Below are 21,792 nucleotides of genomic sequence, written 5' to 3'. Positions count from 1 at the left end.
AATTATATCTATTATTGTGTATTTTTTTTTTTGCTTCAGAATGGTCTCATATTCAAGTAATGTGTAGTTTAATGTTTCCAGGCTAGCATGCCTGTACAGTGACGGGGCATTATACTGCACATTACTTGAATATGAGACCGTTCTGAAGTAAATAATTTTCACACAACAATAGATATACAATGTACTCTTAAACGAATCCCAAAAGAATTGGAACAATCATCCCCCAGCATTCCCACTGATTCCCACTGATCAGTTACTAGCCATCCCCTTTTAGGGACAAGTTCAATCAGATATATGTTGCCTTTTGAATGTAGCTATGACTACCGATATGTAATTGGTGAGCTGTTGATGTCATCACCTTACAATTTTTCATTACAACATCGTGCACGAGAAAATGATGAAAATTCTTTTTTTTTTTTTTTTTTTTTTGGGGGGGGGGGGGGCTATAAAAGTGGAAAACGTAATGTTTTAATATAATTGATTAGTACCCGCCTCTTTCAGACAGCAGGGAGAACAAAATTACCATCAACGTATTATGTTAGTAACAAGTCGTGAGAATGTGTACCTTTCCTTACTATACAGGGCGTATCAAAAAAAAAATTGTCTGAATTACATTTCAAAATATTTGGAAGATTTTTTTTTTCATATTTATGGATGCCCAAAAGTCTCATCTATAAAGTGCAATCAACAAAACAAATTTTTGTTCACGCTTGGCTGAACACTGACGCTCTTTGTCCAGAGTGTGGAAAATGACTTGCGCCAAACTGAAAGAAAATGGAAAATTCAGCCAGCAGTACAAATAAGTGTTCTCATTCAAACAAATTGCTTTTTTTGTTCACAGTTTTGATTATGTCATGATTGTTTAGGAATTTTCTGGCGATTTTCTGTCACGTTTTAAATGATTCCATTGTGTTATGGAAGGTTGATTGACAACATCAAGATCTTTTAAGCACAGTTATCACAAATCATGCACAGACATATCAAAAACCACATTCATTCAATCAATTAATCAATCAATCAATCAATCAGTCAATCAATCAATCAATCAATCAATCAATCAATCAATCAATCAATCAATCAATCAGTCAATCAATCAATCAATCAATCACAATTGCATTCATGTTTAAAGTGGCATACTCCCCCCGTGATATTCCCTATGTCGATCTGCCACCTTAAACATGCATAGCCTACAATATGTGACTGACTGACTGATTGATTGATTGATTGAAAAAATGAATGAATAAATGAAAGAATGATTGATTGATTGACGGATAGATTGATTGATTGATTGGATTGATTATAATGATTGAATGAACTTAGGATGAATTAATTTTGTACTTTTCTTTTTGACTGAGCGACTGGCATGTGATTTTGATATGTCTGTGCATATTGGCTGAGTAATGGTTGTGTTAGAAGGCTTTGGCCCACCACGACGTTAGTTATATAACGTTACCAGTAGCGTATCTGGGGGGGGGGGGGGGGGTGGGGGAGGGGGGGGGGGGGCAAGGGGGCACGTGCCCCGGGCGCCACTCCTTGGGGCGCCAAAAACGAACATGATGATGACGCGGAAAAAAATGACAATGTTTATTGTGTTCACACAAGAATTCCATGTATTGTAAGCTGAAATACAACAATTTTCGGCTCGTTCGCTGCGCTCGCTCGCGAAAAAAAAATATATAAAAAGAAGATAACAACAAAACGTGATGATGACGCGGACAAAATGATACTGTCTCTTGTGTTCACACATGTCATTTTATATGTAGCAGGCATGATATTATATGGAGCAGCGGCTGCAATTTCTTTCGTTCTGAGGCGATCGCCGATTGGATCAAAAGAGGGCGCAAACGGTTTCGAACATGGGGGGGGGGGGCCCAAAAAACAAATCAAACAAGATAACAACAAAACGTAATGATATCGCGGAAATATAAAAATTTCGGCTCACTCGCTCGTACTAATTAAGAGTATTTTTTTTCAAGTCCTCATTTGTTGGTATAAGTCGTTATCTATAAGGCCGTCACGATATCTCGATTAGAATTGTAAGATTTAATAATCAAAACAAGACAAGAATTCCATGTTTTGTTAGCTGAAATACAAAAATTTTCGGCTCGCTCGCCAAAATTACCCCCCCCCCCAAAAAAAAAAGAGATAAAAACAAAACGTGATGATGACGCTGAAATATACAAATTTCGGCTCACTCGCCAGTACTAATTTAGAGTATTTTTTTTTTCAAGTCCCCAGTTTGTTGGTATAAATCGTTATCTTTAAAGGCCGTCACTCTATCTTGATTCAAACTGTAAGATTTAATAACCCAAAACTGACAAGCATTCCATGTTTTGTAAGCTAAAATACAAACATTTCCGACTCGCACGCCAAAATTTATTTAAAAAAATGAACAAAGATAAGAACAAAACATGATGATGACGCGGAAATATACAAATTTCGGCTCACTCGCACGTACTAATTCAGAGTATTTTTTCAAGTCCTCAGTTTGTTGGTAAAAGTCGTTATCTATACGGCCGTCACTCTATCTTCATTCGAACTGTAAGATTTAATAACCCCCAAATGACAAGAATTTGTCAGCTAAAATACAAACATTTCCGGCTCGCTCGCCAAAATTTATCTAAAAAAAGAAAAGAACAAAGATAAGAACAAAACATGATGATGACGCGGAAATATACAAATTTCGGCTCACTCGCACGTACTAATTCAGAGTATTTTTTAAGTCCTCAGTTTGTTGGTATAAGTCGTTATCTATAAGGCCGTCACTATATCTCGATTAGAATTGTAAGATTTAATAACCAAAACATGACAAGAATTCCATGTTTTGTTAGCTGAATTACAAAAATTTTCGGCTCGCTCGTTGCGCTCGCCAAAATTTATCAACAAAAGGAGATAAAAACAAAACGTGATGATGACGCTGAAATGTACAAATTTCGGGTCACTCGGGTGACCTGTTCTTTGGGAGTATAGCCCAATGAACACGTGACTTCGATCTCGCTGCCCGTTCTAATTAGAGTTTTTTTTTTTCAAGTCCCCAGTTTGTTGGCATAAATCGTTATCTATAAGGCCGTCACTCTATCTTCATTTGAACTGTGAGATTTGATAACCCCAAAATGACAAGAATTCCATGTTTTGTAAGCTAAAATACAAACATTTCCGGCTCGCTCGCCAAAAATTAAAGAACAAAGATAAGAACAAAACGTGATGATGACGCGGAAATATACAAATTTCGGCTCACTCGCATGTACTAATTCAGACATGTCAGAGTATTTTTTTTTTTCAAATCCTATAGTTTGTTGGTACAAATCGTTATCTATAAGGCCATCATTATATCTTGATTAAAATTGTAAGATTTATTCAGCAAAAAAATATCAAGAACTCCATGTTTTGTAACCTGAAAGACAAAAATTATCGGCACGCTCGCTGCGCTCGCTCGCCAAAATTTATCAAAATGTATTACATTTAAATCACCCTCAAAAGACCCCTTTTAAGTCCTTGATACAGCATATCATGAGGACTTTTTTTAAAGTTCCTACTTGGAAATGGGTTTTGGGTTGAACACTTTTTCAGAAATTAGTGGCGCAATTTTCGTTATTGCCCAGGGCAACGTTTCCCCTAGATACGCCACTGAACGTTACTTACGTTAATTCTCTGTGAAGACCGATCTAATGTTGCGACATAAGACCAAAAAAATGCAACTAAGTGATGGGGGAGAATATCATCCCGTTCTCTGCGAATGAAGTTATCAGTTCATCCTGCAATTTGGCCAATTCTTCTGCAATTGCTGCCTCCACTAGCCGTGTTATTATGAGTGATGTTCAAGGAAATGGATTCCTAATCATTTCAATTAAGAAAATACAACTACTATAACAACAAAAGAAAACTGAGTAATTATTTCTTTCTTGACTCTTTGTAAGGGGATCATTGAGAGGCAGCATTTAAAAAAAAAACGTACACACACTCTTTTACGACTATTGCTTTGAATTTCTTAGAAATTTTCCATTTTCTGTGAACACTCTACACGAAAACCTCACGTGATCTCTGTCACTTCCCGCGCTTGGCAACACACTGCTTCTCTTGAGTAAATTGAAAAAAAAAAGTATTGCACGCTGGTCCTTTTCCACTCAACTCTTGCATAAACCTGAAGTCACAAGACAAAATCATGAAACATCGTGTGTAAGGGCACGACGGAATGCCTGATTATTAAAGACAGGTTAATAACCGACTATAGTTAATGTGCCCATTATGGTCATTCATACAATTACAACCCTCTCTGCTACTTGAAGACAAGTGCGAGCACATTTCCATATCTCGGAAACATTTTATTAAGTCTGGCATTCGGTAAAACACAGTTAAGCATCTCTCTATAGTCTTACCGCACGTCGGCCACGGTCGCGACCAATTACCGTCTTGACATGACACCCACGTGTACTGACTTTGGGTGGATCGAGAGTGATAACCTGCGTTGCACTCGATGGTCACCCAGAAGTCTTCGCTATGTGTGTACCCTTGATCCGAAGGTGCACGTTGGTATGGATATGTCGAGAATGAAGCCCTGTAGTTTCCAGTGGGTGTTGTGGGAGGCATGCATTTCAAACTCTCTGCAAAACATACAGAAACAAAAGGTGTACTACAAATAACAAGAAATTACTGAAATGAACATGAAAGGATCCTTCCATAACATCAAACATGAATATTTGGAATTGATTTCTTTTTTTTTCTTGTTGCTTGCTTGCTTGTTTGTTTGCCAAACATTTTCGTTTTAAGTGCTTAAGAACCGAGTGGGAAAGAACAAAGGTGGAAGATTGAGAAAATCCAATCTTTTACTAGAAATTAGAAAAATAAATGCAAATGATGAAGAAGGTGGAGAGAGAGAGAGAGAGAGAGAGAGTGTGTGTGTGTGTGTGTGTGTGTATTTGAATGACAGCAATTATGCTCTGTAGATATTTCTTTCGAAAATTAATGTGTAGTTCAGAATTTGGTTCTCTACTTGTCGAGGTTATTCTAGATGACATTCTCCATGATAAATTATTGTTTGTAATTTGGTTTATGTTTTTGGACCATTCCTGTCACTATGAAAGAGCTGTAAATTCTCAAACGCAGTAAGTTTTAGAATTCATCCTATAGTTTTGTGAGCACATCAGAAGCATTGGTGATGAAAATGTGTAAAGAGGATTTTATAGTTGTGGTTGAGACCTAACTTTGGGTTTCTTTATATTTTTTTGTTAGATAATGAGAAAACTCGTATAAAATGTGAAAGAGCATGTAATTCCCAAGGAATTCAACGTTTATTTGATGAAAATATGTTTTGCAATGGCTGAGAAAAAAACAGAGCAATCCTAATTAAAGGTGGACGCATCTATTACTATACGATCGCTCTGTTTTACCATGGAAAGGTAAAAAACAAAGACAAGAACAACAGAAAAAAACAAAGTAAAATGCAAAGTAAAATACAAAGTAAAACCAAAGTAAAACCAAAGTAAAACAAACGATTACGTACACACACGCAAAAAGATTCTTGAGTTTCTGCTGTTGTACTTTATTTCTGGATATCTCAGTCATTAAAAAAAAAAAAGATTTTCGTCGAATAAACTTTGAATTCCTCTAAGAATAGTATGCTTTTCATAAGAAGTTTCTTGGTATCTCACAAAACTTAACTTTCCAATCCTCATCTCCATCAATACTATACAATCCTTTTAAGGGAATTTTAGATGGTTATAAATACCTTCAGTTGTAAGTGGGAAGAGACTGAAGTGAATTTGTCTGCCCGAGATCCACTCTAACCGAAACACGATTCCTTGGATAACCTTTTCTCTATAGGGATATCGGAAACATTTCCTCGTGCTATATATCGTTTTATTCTAAGGCCAGAAATCAAAATTAACTCACTTCTTATGATTTTTTTGTTCAGTCCCTGTAGACATGAATGATCTTATGTGGAGGATCCATTAGGTGACCGTTTACAGTGGACTCATACCAGACCATAAGACATGAGTATAGTATATACTCATCAGCGAGTCGCGTAAAGAATACGAAGTGCTGTCCTCTTGCAGGTAATGGAATTGCAGTTAAGACAGTAATGAGCTATAGTTGGAACTTCAGCTCATTAGTGTCGGAATGAATTTAGATACTCTGCTATATTCGATCACTTCCTGCAACACGTCATACAGTGTCATGAAGTGACACCTTTCTGTCTGAAGTACTTCCCGGATGCTCCTCTCTATATCGTTTTTCTTTTAGCTTCCTGTTACTGAATACATGTACGTCCAAATTAGTCTGGAGTGGAGGTGTGGGCTCTAGTGGTCTAGTGAATTTCGCTATGTGTTTTCAATAATAAGGTTCAGGGTTTAAGCCTTGAAATGTACCGCGCATTTATCACTAATAGAGAGACTTAACCCAAAACAATCTTCGATCCTCACCTAAATTTAGTATACTACGAGATTTATGGGTACTCGATGATAAAGCGAACATTAATATAATTCAATATCAACAACTACTGGACTTACACTTTTGATTTATAATATGAATCAAAGTAAGATAGGGCCTATGCATATTTGGAACATACAATTAACTTATGAACGTTACACTGAGATATATTTGCAATCAGCTGCTTTATAGAGAAGTAAATTGGGAATACCATATTAAAATTCACCAAATATTAATACAACCCATACGCATGACATCAGATACCATCTATATCCAGTGACTTGATGTTAAAACCCCAAAGAGTTGTCCAAAGTCCCTGACATAGAAAGGGTCAAACTGACTCACCACATCTTGGCCAGGATTCAGACCACTGCCCATCGTTACAGACCATCGTGACCCGGTCTTTGGGCGTATAGCCCAATGAGCAGGTGACTTCGATCTCGCTGCCGTGCCGATAATCCTCCCAGATACCAGACCGAGAAGAAGCAATGGCGTTTCGTGACTGCACAGCAATGCCACTTGTTAGTTCATTTTGTCGCGAACATCGTGCAAGCTCAACTGAAAGACAGAAAACGATTATAATCAATAGATTGTATTATAAAATGGGTTCAAGAATGTAGCCAATTGGAAACGCTGAAATGAGTCACGTGTGCGTGCATTAATTTCTCACTAACATGCACGGCCTGACGTCACAATGTTTACACTAGCAGTGCGCACTCAATCAGTTGTTACAAGTGCGTCGCGCGCTACTATACGCGCTGTCAATCCTGTAAACAACTTCTAATTCGGGCTGCCGGCCGGCCTTTCTTGTGTGCATAACATGTGTGGCGTACGTATACTCTTATACGTACAGCACTTATATGTGCGGGATTTCCGAGTGCGACGTGCGTAAATGTTTGGGACGAACATCTTCGGACATCTTGACTCTTAAGCGAGTGCTACACGTAGCTGACTGGTATTGACCCACAAAGGTACGTGAAAAATGCTGTTAGTTTTCGACCCATTTTATAAAACAAATGATGCACAGGATTATTTCGTGGCGTTAGTGGAGATGGAGCTCACTCTCGGGTATTTACAATGTAGTGCAACATGCACTCGGCTTCGCCTCATGCATGTTTCACAATTGTAAATACCCTCGAGTGCGCTACATCTCCACTAACGCACTCTATCCTGTGCATCATTTGTATAATATTGTATTGATAATATGTCTTGGTTTAGAGGGAATAATCCCACGAGCTTGATACCCACGAGTCATATGGTCCACGAGCTAGACGACCACGAGTCATACAGTCCACGAGCTAGACATTGAAAAAAAGTCCATGAGTCATATACCCACCAGTCATAACGCCCACGAACTACACACCAAGCAGGCTTACAACATTCCCACTATAGCTAGACACTAGGTAAAACAGGTTCATGATCTAGACACTATTTGTGGCAAGTAAGGCCAACGAGCTCATATAGGCAAAAAAAAAAGGTTCACGAGACACAACTTATGTTAAACCTCGTGATGTCATGTCAAGCTCGTATTTGTATAGTGTCGAATTCATGGACCCTATATTTGCATAGTGTCTGTTGCTCGTGGACATTACAGCTCGTCAACATCTTACTTGATGTCGAGCTCGTGGGCCTCGTTCTCTGCAGCCCCGTCTTAACCAATGCGTATAGAAGCTACGTCGTGCGCTTCTACCCATGGGGCGTTCTCTGGTGTAGCGGTACATAGCGTTCCGAGGCGGATTTTGCTTTAAAAAAAAATCGACAGAAACTTATCGTTCTGGGGCAGAACAATATCGGCCGCCATTAATAACGACAGATATAATACTGAGGCAGATTTTGTCCGAGCTGTACGTAGTACTTTAGTGTATTGCTGATTTTTTTTTCTCTGCCACACTCACGTGGTAATGGTCAGTGACTGTCAGACAGTGGTTCCGCGTGTTAGGTTCCAAGTTTAAATGGATGGTACAGTATTGGTGGAGAAGAGGATTGGGCTTTCAACTTTTTGCGAGATACCAAGAAAACACTTATGATGTAGTACAGAACATATCATTTTAAGAGGAATTCAAAGTTTATTTGATGAAAATCGGGTATGGAATGACTGAAACATCAAAAACAAAGTAAAACAAAGCGATCGTAATAAAGTGTGGGTCCAACATCTTATAGGAATCGCTCCTTTTTGGATATCTCAGCCATTTCAAAACCAATTTTCATCAAATAAGCGTTGAATTCGTCATAGAATTACATGCTTTTTCATATTTCATAAGAGGTTTCTCATTATAATTATTTAAAAAAGAATGTTAGAAACCTGAAATTAGGTCTCCACCAAAACTACACGGTCCCTTTAATACAAATATTTACGCTTTAGAACGATGCAACTACACTGTTAATGCAATGTTGCCGATGTTATCTAATCTATGCACGCTTTTTCTACGCTCTGAACGATCTATACGATCTTATCATGCTGTTCCCCCGTCCAGAGAGCTGAAAAGTGCCAGAGCCCCGAAATACCCCGATTTGACTGCCGATCATCAGTCTGTCAACTAGCATGCAATACCAGTGAGACCTCGGACCTCGGAGAGCCTCCGAAACTCACGGTTCTTCAGCAGCAGTTTATCATTAATCAAACCTGTGCTGAATTCCTTGCTTTTATAGTCGTCTTCTTCCTGTTGTACATTATTTCATATTCTTCAAAAGTATATCATGTCCTCTTCTTCATCTTTTGTTAGCACCATGTGCAGTTTCTCTTTCTTCACCCTGTGGGTAGCTGCTTTTCTGCTTTCTTTTCTCATTTGACTTCATCTCTCCTTCTTTGTGGAAAATTTGCGCTCCTTCTCCTTCATATTCTGCCTCGACAGGTGCAGCGACAACGTCCTCCTCCTCCTTAACAGTTTTCCCTCTCGATCTCTCTGATTTTCTTCTGGCAGACATTTTGACTGCAAATTTTCCAGCGTTTCAGCTGCGTCCCTTTGAAAGCGGCGAGAGTGGAAGACGTGCGTAAATAAATCTGGGAAAACGTAGGAACAGCGGAGCTAAAGCAGAAAAATTGTAATTAAAGCGGGAACGCAGCGTACTGAGAGCGTAATGGAAAAAGAGCCTTATATCTATTTCTTTTTTTTAAATGAAAGATGAGAACGTATTGAAAGCAGCGTTATAGAGCGGAAGGTTGTGCTCTGATCAGAGAAGAGCAGAGCAGTAGCCGGACCACATCGGTGTCTAGTTGTACTTCCTGATCTTTTACCAATGTTACTAAGCTCAGAGCGAATTTATTACGCTCATCCCCCGGTGTTTTCACAGTCACCATGATGTCCCCTCCACCATGATCTTGCTTCACGACTTAACCCTATAAAGCCCAAGGGGGGGGGGGGCACATTGTGCCCCCCTACCATATTTTCGTTTGCCACTCCCACACCCTTTCCTCGATTTCAACCAATTTTGGTGACTTTTCCTAGAATCTTATTGCAAACATTTTAATATATAATTTAGCTATGTCCAATATTGCTGGTTGCCATGGCAACCGTAAACTGACAACCATGTTCGTCAGATTTTGCTTGATTTTCTGTTCCAATTTCAGTTAACAGTATAATAATGGATGAAATGGGGGTTTTCTTGGCTGTAATTTGCTGAAGGACCAAAATGTGAAGTAATAATGGTTGTGAATTACCAGAAAATGCTCTTCTTATTATTTCCTTTATTTTTATACGACATAGGCATCAAACAATAGATATAATAGAAATAATCGAAAATACAGCATTTTTCAAAGACTATACCCTTTTATTTTGGGTTATTTTCACACAAGCTTTGCCTGTAATATCATTTGTTTATCACATTATCAATCTGCAAACGCAAAATTTTAATATTTTGGAAATATGAAATGTGATCCTAATATATGTACCCATTCCAAGCAATACATCATAGGTTTCATATATTTCTTTATATTGTAATGAATAGCGCCCCCACATGTTGACCTTGAGAAATGTCAACCATTACAAATAGTGAAGGTTGACTTGCTTTTCCTATATGGTACATGTGAAAATGATTGATATAAAATAGAAACATATATACTGGGGATAAAGAAATAAAAAGAAAAAACATGATTTTAGCATACTCCCTATTTATTTCTTTATATTTTGGTAAATAGCGCCCTCAGTGGATGACCTTGAGAAATTTCAAATGTCGGGTCATGTAGAGTATGAGTTGCTCTACCTATGTGCCAAATATGACGGTCATACATCATAATAAAGAAGTTATACAGGGGGGGCACAATGTGCCCTCCCCCCCCCCCCCCCCCCCGGGCCTGGAAGGGGTCAAAATAGCTTGGGCTTTATAGGGTTAAAATGGGGCAATTTTGGTTGGCAAGATCGGAAGAAATTTTGTTCAAAATTTGTTCCCGATCCAAAAGATGCCCACTTTAACCCCGATCTACAAAGGCTGCTGCTACGATGTTTCCGATTTAAACAGATTCCTGTACGTTTTTGCCGTGTGTGCGTGTGTGTGTGCGTCTGGGTGGGTGCTGGTGTACTGGTGTTGAGGTGAAAGTGTGTGTCAGTGTGTGTGTGTGTGTGTGTGTGTGTGTGTGTGTGTGTGTGTGTGTGTTTTATCTCTCCCGGACTTGATTGTAATACAGGGGTTTTTTTATTGGCTTGTGATTTACAACCGTTTCTCGTGTATTTATAAGATATGTTTCTCATCATCTCAAAAATAATCTTCACGTTACGCTAGAAAGCTGAAGTCTCATCCTATCCGAAGCCATCCCTAGAAACTACGATAGGATTTATTTGATTTAATGGTTTTACATGGATCAATTTCAAAGATTATGAAGAGCTATAGGGTCTGTCTTACCACATGTTGGCCATTGTTCCGACCAATCACCGTCTCGACAAGTTGATGACACCGTAGACTCCCTGGGTTGACTGCGGTATCCTACGCCACACTCGACGCGGACCTTAACGGTAACATTGTGCCTGTACCCGTCAGCTGAAGGGGTCTGAAATGCGCTGGTCTCATTGAGTGAAACTCTATAGCGTCCAGATGATGCGACATGTGGCAAGCTGCATTTCAGGACCTCTGCAGAAAATAAGAATTTGGGGAAGGAATGTTTCTTGTAGATATGAACCGAGTAGTTATCGTTGCGTAAAACAATGGAATTGATATCCCAGAAACTTAGAAAGGAATATCGTTTGCAACACCAGCTCTGCAATACGTTCAACATTGTTGTTAAGGTAACACTGAGGGATTCTAATTCTGTGAGAAAAAGTTGAAGAATGAAGATACAAAAATTGTAAATACGTGTGTGGGGGGGGGGGGGAACTGAATGAACGTGCCATCAACATCAAACCTCGTGAACCTTACGCGGAGAAACTTCAGGGTCCTCCACTCCATCACCCCCACCTCTCCACGACGCGAAAAAACAAACAAACAACGAAACAACAATTACATGTAGGAACGGTGTTACCCAAGGAATCAACTCAAGTGCTCTAATTCTACGTCTTGCTGAAAAAAAAATCCCAATACAAGGGATGAAAGAGTTTGATAGGTCATCGGAACAGTGAAGACTGCCTTGATGCTTAAGAGTTCTTTTTATGCCGGTGTAAAAGAACAGAGAAATGTGGGGAGGTTGGGCCAGAGGAATTGCCCTGATGTGGGCCTTGGTATACTGTCCTATATACTCTCTAAAAAGAATCGAGTGAAAATTTTACAACCTTGAAGGAGTGAATACAAATAAGAGTGAATTCAAAATAGAATTGGAGTGAATTGTGAGTGAAAATCAAAATCTTCGAGTGATCCCTGAGGTCACTCCAAAATGAGTGAAAATGAGTATTTCTCTATATTCATTATTTTGTATATATTTTTGAGTAGGCCCACCTCTTTATAACGTGTGTGTGTGTGTGTGTGTGTGTGTGAGTGTGTCATGGGCGTATATCCGGGGGGGGGGGATATATCCCCCCCCCCCCGAAATGGTGGAGGGGGATGGCCTGTACAATCGTCCCCCCTGAAATTTGAGAAAAAAATGGACGAAGCAGTAATGTGATTGTATCAATTTTGGCATATTGCATGACGTATTACGCCCGCCTTCAGGTAACAGAGCTGAACAGTATTCTATCTTGTAGGATAATGTATACATAATTTTCTCGAGCGCTCGCTCGCTTTGCTCGCTCGCGAAGAAAGTAACATCGACATAAGGTATGTTGTTGTTGTTTTATAGAAAGAAGGAAGAAAGAGAAAAAGAAAGAAGGAAGAAAGAGAAAAAGAAAAAACGTCTGGGCCATAAGGTATGGCCCAGACGTTGACAACGTCAAATAGCATAGGCTTACATGTAAACATGCTATGACGCGAGCAACTCGGGACCATCTGCAAATTATGTACGAAAACAAACAAACAATAACACAAACCATACAGCCATAATTGAACCCCCTCCATTTTCCTGAATCATTCCTGAAACGATGATGACTCTGATACATCTATAATGGGCATATCCAGGGATGATCAGGGACGTCGAATCTATCTCGGGGAGGGGGGGGGGGGGGGCAAAGAGGCACGGGGAGCGCGGACGGGGGAAGAGGGAAGGGGCAAACATATGATTATGATCCCCAATGATTCCCGAAATGAGTAAATTTTCTTGCGTTTTTTGATAGAAAACTGGAAGGGTGGTGTTAGCACTCACCCACGCTTTCTCCCTGCTCGCCCTGCTACCTTAAACAAGTGGGACTGTTCCAATCATGGTAGTAAATCCCGGGGGGATGGGGGGATATATCCCCCCCTGAAATGGAGGAGGGGGGATGGCCTGTACAATCATCCCCCCCCCCCCTGAAATTTGAGGGTAAAAATGGAGGAAGCAGAAATATGATAGATAGTATCAATTTTGGCATATTGCATGACGTTCGTACGCCCGCCTCGAGACAGGTAACAGAGCTGAACAGTCTTGTAGGATAATGTACACATAATTTTCTCAAGCGCTCGCTCGCTTCGCTCGCTCGCAAAGACAGTAATATCGACATAAGGTATGCCCCAGACGTTGACAACGTCAAATGTGACCCTGCACCTCAAAACTAACAAAAAGTCGTCAGACATGAATTTTTAGTTAAAGCCATATTCTGAAAGAGCAGACTTTAAGCTTTAAAAAGATGTATAACTCAAATCAAATGGACTCTCCTAACCTATCTAAATATTGGAAAGAAAGCACAAACTCAGGAAAAGTGTGAACAGAGAAAAGAGGCTCTGAAGTACAGTGTCTATTCAAGCGCTTAATCTTTACCAAACCTCGCTGGCTGCGCGATGAATGGGACAAAAAACAGGAAGTAAACCACCAGAGTAACAACAATGAAGGGATTATCAGATTAAACTGAAATCCAGCATGCCTTATTAACACATTCTGTCCATAATTAACGCCAACTTCCAAAGCAGTAGCACTTTCCTTTCAAAAGTTATTAGAGTTGAAAGTGAAGAGTGTGGACAAGGTTTTCAGAAATGAAAAAGGGATTCTAAAGACACACCTAATCACACTATTCTACCAAAAATGTTCGAGATAAACTGCTAAAAAAACACACTTTCCTGCCCGTTTTATGATACCAAATTTTAGCATAATGTAAAAGAAGATCTGCTCTTTCAGAAAATATGAAAAAGTCAAGTTCGGCTAGGTTGACCCATTTCACTTATTTTCAGTCCTCACGCAATTTCAGCGTGTGCGACTTTATGTTCGTTTTGAGGTGCACGGTCACAAATAGTATAAGCCTACATGTAAACATGTAAATCCAAAATTTCACCAAAAGTGTGCACCAGGTCGCTTAATTTCAGGTCTGAAAATGCAAAATCTTCCTCGTCTGAGACGGGGGTATCCCCCCTCCCACACCCTCCCCCACTCGGTCGCTCCGCTCCCTCGCACAGATATTCCAACTCCAAGTCCCCCCACACCATCATTAAAACAGAATGATGCCCCTGGGATGATTGCTTTATTGACTTAAATCAAGAAAATAGAAAAATACAATACCTACAGGAAGATATTACCCGTACGTAATTACATACAAAGAAATGGAGATCCATGTTACCATTTTATTGAATATATTTGGGCATTATTCAGGGCTATGCTGCGTTTTTAAAGGGGGGGGGGGGGGGGTCAAAATCACCTGTCAGTCAAGAAGAAAGAAAATCAAAAGATAAGAGAAACAACAACAAAAATTCTTCGTTCTTTCAAGGTCTGATTTTCCGCCAAAAGTCGGCTGACAAGCAAAAGAAAAACCAAAAACCAAAAACCCAAACAAACAAAAACAAAAACAAAAACAAAAAGTCTTCATATTTTTGCTGCCACTTCCCTCATACTTTATATTTCATGCAAAAGAGTGGTACATTCAATACCTGTTAAGTGTGTGTGTGTGTGGGATGGGGGGGCGCCAAGCCCCCCCCCCCCCCATCCGCTGGTAAAAAAAAATAAAAAACTTACCAAAATGGTAATTCAAGAGTTAGTAAACTGCTTTTGAAATCGACATAAAAGGGGGATCAAGAAATAAGATATTTTTCTAAGATTTCTTTTAACCATAATGAAAGAGGTATAGCGTGAAACATTGTTCAAAAAGTCCGGAGACGACAAAATATTGCGATTCAGCGTGATTCCTGGTGGGCATTCTGAATATGAGCAGGATGTGCGCAGTGTACTCAGAACATCCGAACGGCAAAACGAGTCTCTGCAATGTTGCGCAATGTGATGTAGAATGTACACCTTTGTACCTTACGCTTCGTTACATCAAAGCTAGATCATTAATGATTTTGCAGTGTTGCTTTACATACTAGTCTATATCAAAATGCCATGCATTGCCAATAATAAGACTTGACCTGGGCTATTTCCTAACTTTTTCATGTGTATAAAACACACACACACACACAAACACAAACAATAATATTAGAGGATGTTCTAAAGTGCAGATTTTGGATATCCTTCCCCCATTTGGTCACTTCGACGCCCCCTCGCTGGTCATACCTCCCCAAATCATGAACATAAACCGACACCCTTGACTACCAGTGGCGGATCCGCCCCCCTCCCTCTTAATTTCCAAAGCGAAAAAGTATAGCTACAAAAGGCATTTTTGGACTGCAAAATGTCAAAATTTTCAAGCTCGCTCGCTCCGCTCGATCGCATTCAATCGCTATGCAATTCTCCTGATGTTGCTGCCAGTAATTGCCAGCAGTTGCGCCCGGTGCGCCCCCCTCATTCCAAAGTATAGCTACAAACGGCAGTTTTGAGACTGGAAAATGTCAAAATTTTCAAGCTCACTCGCACGTAATCGCTATGCCATTCTCCTGATGTTGGTACCAGTAATTGCCAGCAGTTGCGCCCGGTGCGCCCCCCCTTAATTTCCAAAGTGAAAAATACAGCTACACAAACGGCAGTTTTTTTTACTGTAAAATGTCAAAATTTTCAAGCTCACTCGCTGCGCTCGCTCGCATATGTCATTCTCCTAATGTTGCTGCCAGTAATTGCCAGGAGTTGCACCCGGTGCGCCCCCCCTTAATTTTCAAAGCGAAAAAATATAGCTACAGCCGGCAGTTTGGGGTCTGTAAAATGTCAAAATTTTCAAGCTCGCTCGCTTAGCTCGCTCGCATATAATCGTTATGTCATTCTCCTGATGTCGCTGCCAGTAATTGCCAGCAGTTGCGTCCGGTGCGCCCCCTTAATTTCCAAAGCGAAGAAATATATCTACAAAAGGCAGTTTTGGGACTGTAAAATGTCAAAATTTGGAAGCTCGCTCGCATTTAATCGTTATGCAATTCTCCTGATGTTGCTGCCAGTAGTTGTCAGCAGCAGTTGCGCCCGGTGCCTCTCCCCCCCCCCCTTCATTTCCAAAGCGAAGAAATATAGCTACAAACGGCAGTTTTGGAATTGTAAAATGTCAAAATTTTCAAGCTCGCTCGCTTCGCTCGCTCGCATTTAATCGTTATGCCATTCTACTATAGGATGTTGCTGCCAGTAATTGCCAGCAGTTGCGCCCGGTGCGCCCCCTTAATTTCCAAAGCGAAAAAATATAGCTACAACCGGCAGTTTGGGGACTGTAAAAAGTCAAAATTTTCAAGCTCGCTCGCATGTAATCGCTATGTCATTCTCCTGATGTCGCTGCCAGTAATTGCAAGCAGTTGCGTCCGGTGCGCCCCCTTAATTTCCAAAGCGAAAAAATATAGCTACAAACGGCAGTTTGGGGACTGAAAATGTCAAAATTTTCATGCTCGCTCGCTCCTCTCTCTCGCATTTAATTGTTAGGCAATTCTCCTGATGCTGCTGCCAGTAATTTGCTGTTTCACACCGTCATTCCATAATCCATAAGGAAAAAATGACTGCGCAGTGCAATGTATCACATTCCGTTATGTATTACAGTTTCCAGACTGACAGCACACGCACATACGCGCACACACACATACACACGCACAAGCATGCATACACACCCTCAAAATTACTTTTCCACGAGGTGCCCCCCCCCCCCATGTCTTGACCAACCCGCCACGGTACGCCACTGGCTGCACCCGTCCGGTTATGGGCTTGCAATAGTGGTGATGGTGACTATCGCCGATCATCCCCCACTCCTCAGCACGGATTTACGCCGTTTTTTCCAAGTCGATATAAAACACGCAAAAACATACATCGAATTGCACCATTGACAACATCAAAATGCAACCCCCCCCCCCAAATCAAATAAAAGAACAAAATGTAATGATGACGCGGAAATATACAAATTTCAGCTCACTCACTCGTACTAAATTAGGGTATTTTTTCAAGTCCGTAGTTTGTTGGTATAAATCGTTATCTATATTGCCGTCACTATTATTATCTTGATTAGAATAAATGTAAGATTTAGCAAGCAAAAAGATGACAAGAAATTAATGTTTTGTAAGCTGTAATACAAAATTTTTCGACTCGCTCGCTGCGCTCTTCCGCCAAAATTTATATTAACAAAAAGTATAAGAACAAAACGCGATGATTACGAGGAAATATACAAATTTCGGCTCACTCGCGCGTACTTATTTTGAGTATAGCTACGTTATCTATTATCACTTATATCTTCATTAGAATTTTAAGTTTAAATGAGCAAACAATGACAAGAATTCCACGTTTTATAAGCTGAAATACAAGAATTTTCGGCTCGCTCGCTGCGCTCGATCGTCAAAATTTATCAAAAAAAAAAAGAAGATAAGAATAAAACGTCATAATGACGCGGACAAAATGGCAATGTCTATCGCGTTCATACATATTTTTATATTTAGCAAGTAAAATGTTACACGGATTATGCAGCGGCTGCAATTTCTCGCCGATTGGATCAAAAGAGGGCACCCACGGTTTCGAACATACGGGGGGGGGGGGGGAGCGCAAAAAACCAAATCAAACAATTAGATAAGAACAAAGCGTAGTGATGACGCAGAAATATACAAATTTCGGCTCACTCTCTCGTACTAATTAAGAGTATTTTTTTCAATCCCTGTGTTTGTTGTTATAAATCGTTATCTATAGGGCCGTCACTATATCTTTATTAGAATTGTAAGATTTAGTAAGCAAAAATAGACAAGAATTCCATGTTTTGTGGGATGAAATACAATAATTTACTACATTTAAATCACCCTCAATAAGACCCCTTTTAAGTGCTTGGAAAAGCATATCATGTGGACTTTTCTTTAAAGTCCCTACTGGGATGGGGCTGGGGTTGAACACTTTTTCAGAAATTAGGGGCGCAATTTTCACGGTTGCCCCGGGCGCCGTTTTCCCTAGATACGCCATTGCTGCTACCTTAAACATGTGTGACTCTTTCAAGTCGATGCAAAAAAATGCATCAAATTGCACCATTTACAACATCAATATGCAAAAAGCTTTCACTGTGGAAGGGGGAAACCCCCTCCCACATCTCACCCCCCCCCCCCCTCAATCGCTTTGCTCCCCCGCATCTAACCGCTCCCCCTAAGATCAAATGCTGGCTACGCCGTTGATAGGCCCCACTATTTTGTGGGCCTTCACAGTAGGCGGGGCAAGAGCTGAAATACCACGATGTAGTCATTCAATTATTTATGAATATTTCTTTTTAGGTGATCCGAGTATCCTCTCGGATCACCTTCTGTATCTGTACGGATTCTCTCTTCTTTCTCCTCAAAAGTTGTGCAGAGGTTAGCTCAGAAAGTCCCATCGCGCGCCTATCACTTTCAAACTTATACCATATATGTATCATGTCCAAAAGATGACAGATCAAATAAAATCATAGTGATCAGTCGACCGTGACGTCACTATGACGTCATTATATGAAAACACATTTTCATTCATATCTCATTAATGGAATAGAATTTTTCAATGAAATTTACGTCAAATATATATCAAGTTAAGTTAAATTAACTCATATTCTCAAAATTCATCTCAACCCTTCGTTCGCGTACGCGCGGGTTGAAATATTTACATGCTCCAATCGAGCTCAATTTTTTTTTTTGCACACGTTTCAGACCATTTGAAGCATTTTTTGAAATATTGAAAAAATTGGACAGACGCGTACGCGCGCGCGCATATACGCACGCACACCTCATATGCAACAGAAATTTCCCGTTTTTTCAGACGGATCGGATGTCTGAAATGTCAAGGAATGATTCTACCAAGTTTCAAGTCAATCCGACACTATATGACGTCATACGGGCCCGTCAAAGTTGAAATTCCGCGTCAATGGCGATATACAGTGCAACTATGCCAAAAAAAAACTGCTAATTTAAAATCCGATTTTACTCGTCAGGATGGACAGTGACCCCCCATTTTATTTGCATATTCTAAAAGCTGATGAGTTGTACATATCCTTTCATGGGTTAGCGATGCTGGAAAAATGATTAAAAGATATCAAATTTCTTAATAAAATAAAAAAAGGTAAATTTTCAAAATGACGTCATCAAATTTAAAGTTCACTCGAGCGTATTTCACTTATCCTTTTCCAATTTTCACCCAGGTTTCAGTATGTTGTAGCTTATTACATGTTCTTTCATGTTGTCTTACAACATTTTGATTGGACAACGGTATTACCTCTCAAAAATGGATTGAAAGTAATCTTGTCAAATTTGACCAGTTTACGTGTTATCTCTATGGGAGTGCAGTTTTTCTGGAAATGAAAATTAACATGACTATCTTTATCGAGCACTAGCTCACTAACCCTTCGATGTTGTAGCTGAGACTTTGCGCTATCGCCAGTGTGTCATTTGTTTTTTCATACGACGTCGGAATTACGTCAAAAACTTGGTTGAAATTAAAGCTTATCTTCGATGTATTGAGGTATTTCTTTCTTTCTGCAACTTTCTTTGCAATAACTCAGGAAAAAAAGCCCCTATCACCCCCATATTTTGCACATGTTTAGTTCATGTCACGTACATTATTTCATAAAATAAAAAAAATTACTTGATCGGACACCATCTTGGGTATGTAAATTAGGGTCAAAGGTTAAAAAATGTTTCATCCTGTATCTTGGTGAATACATGTCCGATCTTTCCCATATTTTGCACACGCAAAGACCATGTTACAAGAATCATTTCACAAAATAACCACTTTTTGCTCAGACGCCATCTTGTCTGTGCAAAGTGGGGTCATAGGTCATATGTACTTCTTTCTGTATCTTCGTTATGACGTGTTATCTCTAAGGGAGGAAATTTTTCTAGATGTGAAAATTGACTCGATTGTCTGTATCGAGCACTAGCTCACTTACCCTTCGGTGAATTTCTCCCAGATTTTAATATGTTGTAGCTGAGACTTTTTGCTATCGTTATGTGTCCTTCGTTTTTTCATACGGCGTCGAAATCACGTCGAAAAACTTGGCTAAAATTAAAGCTTAGCTTCGATGTATTTTCATATTACTTTCTTTTTGCAACTTTCTTTGCAATAACTCAAGAAAAACAGGCCGTATCAGCCCCATATTTTGCACATGTTTAGTTCATGTCACGTACATTATTTCATAAAATAACAACTACTTGATCGGACACCATCTTTTGGGTATATAAATTAGGGTCAAAGGTCATTTATATTTCATCCTGTATCTTGGTGAATACATGTCTTATCTTTCCCATATTTTGCACAAGCAAAGACCATGTTATAAGAATCATTTCGCAAAATAACCACTTTTTGCTCAGATGCCATCTTGGGTGTGGAAAGTGAGGTCTAAGGTCAGATATATTTCATTTTGTATTTTCTTTAGTGTATGCGGAATTCGGTACCAAAGATGGCAGGTCTGACTCCCTTTTCTAAATGAGAATCCAAACATCACACGGCCAATGTCCCCTCGACACAAATGAAACCAGTATGGTCATGCCTATTGGGATCAGGACTCAAATCATTGATTTCCAAATAGATCGTATCACCTAACTTGTCAGTGTTGACAAATTCCAATCTCTAGTTCTTACTTGTTTTTGATAGGAGAAAAATCCCAAATTTCACCAAAAGTGTGCACCAGATCGCTGAATTTCAGGTCTGAAAATGCAAAATCTTCTTCGTGTGGGAGGGAGGGATACCCCCGTCCCACACCCTCCCCCCGTTAGGTCGCTCCACTCCCTCGCACAGATATTCCAACTACAAGTCCCTCCCCCACCCACCATCCTTAAAACGGAACGATGCCCCTGGGATGATTGCTTTATTGACTTAAATAAAAAAAATTGAAGAATACAATTAATAGCTACAGGAAAAAAAATCACTATACGTTATGACATACAAAGAAATGGATATCCATATTATCATTTTATTGAATTCATTTTGGCATTATTCAGGGCTGCGCTACGTTTTTGAAAGGGGGGGGGGTGTCAAAATCGCCTGTCAGTTGATGAGAAAGAACATCAAAAGACAAGGGAAACACCCCAAAAATGTCGTCATACTTTTAAGGTGTGATTTTTCGCCGAAAGTCGGCTGGCAAGCAAAAAAAACAACCAACAAAACAAACAAAAACAAGAACAAAAAGTCTTTATATCTTTGCTGCCAGAGTGCCAGAGTGCTGCAAGAGTGGGACATTCGATCCCTGTAAAGTGTGTGCGTGTGCGTGTGTGTGTGTGGGGGGGGGGGGGAACCAAACTTCTCTCCCCCTCCCCCCCCCCCCCCCCCCCCCCCCCGAGCTGCGCCTGTCTGGTTATGGGCTTGTAATCGTGGTGATGGTGACTATCGCCGATCACCCCCCCCCCCCCTCCTCATTACGGATTTACACCGTTGGTGTGTGTGTGTCTTCTTGTAAAATTTGAGTCATGCACTAAATGTTGCAAGTGAATTTGTGAAATTATGTTTGATATTTAGAAATTGTTGCGATTTATATTTGTTCTTCTTAAGTTGTAATCCAAATGTAAAAATGTTTTTAAAAAATCCAAACTGTACATGTTAATGGCATTTTTTTTTTTTTTTATTTGTGC

The 21,792-nt window shown here is 39.8% G+C and overlaps 1 long non-coding RNA gene across 1 annotated transcript; it reads right to left on the bottom strand.

Annotated features, from left to right (window-relative positions):
• Positions 1-4,377: 4,377 nt before the first annotated feature.
• Positions 4,378-11,377, bottom strand: LOC139733810 (uncharacterized). The gene is made up of 3 exons (XR_011711120.1): positions 11,263-11,377; positions 6,772-6,984; positions 4,378-4,601 (listed from the first exon to the last, which is right to left on the bottom strand). It is a non-coding gene; the product is annotated as an uncharacterized lncRNA (long non-coding RNA).
• Positions 11,378-21,792: the final 10,415 nt, after the last annotated feature.

Source organism: Diadema antillarum, unplaced genomic scaffold, assembly GCF_040938485.1.
Source record: "Diadema antillarum isolate AM-2024a unplaced genomic scaffold, OU_Dant_1.0 seq00000493_RagTag, whole genome shotgun sequence".
Classification (NCBI taxonomy): Eukaryota; Metazoa; Echinodermata; class Echinoidea; order Diadematoida; family Diadematidae; genus Diadema; species Diadema antillarum.
Note: the sequence above shows the minus strand (reverse complement) of the source record. Positions and strands in the feature narration are given on the sequence as shown.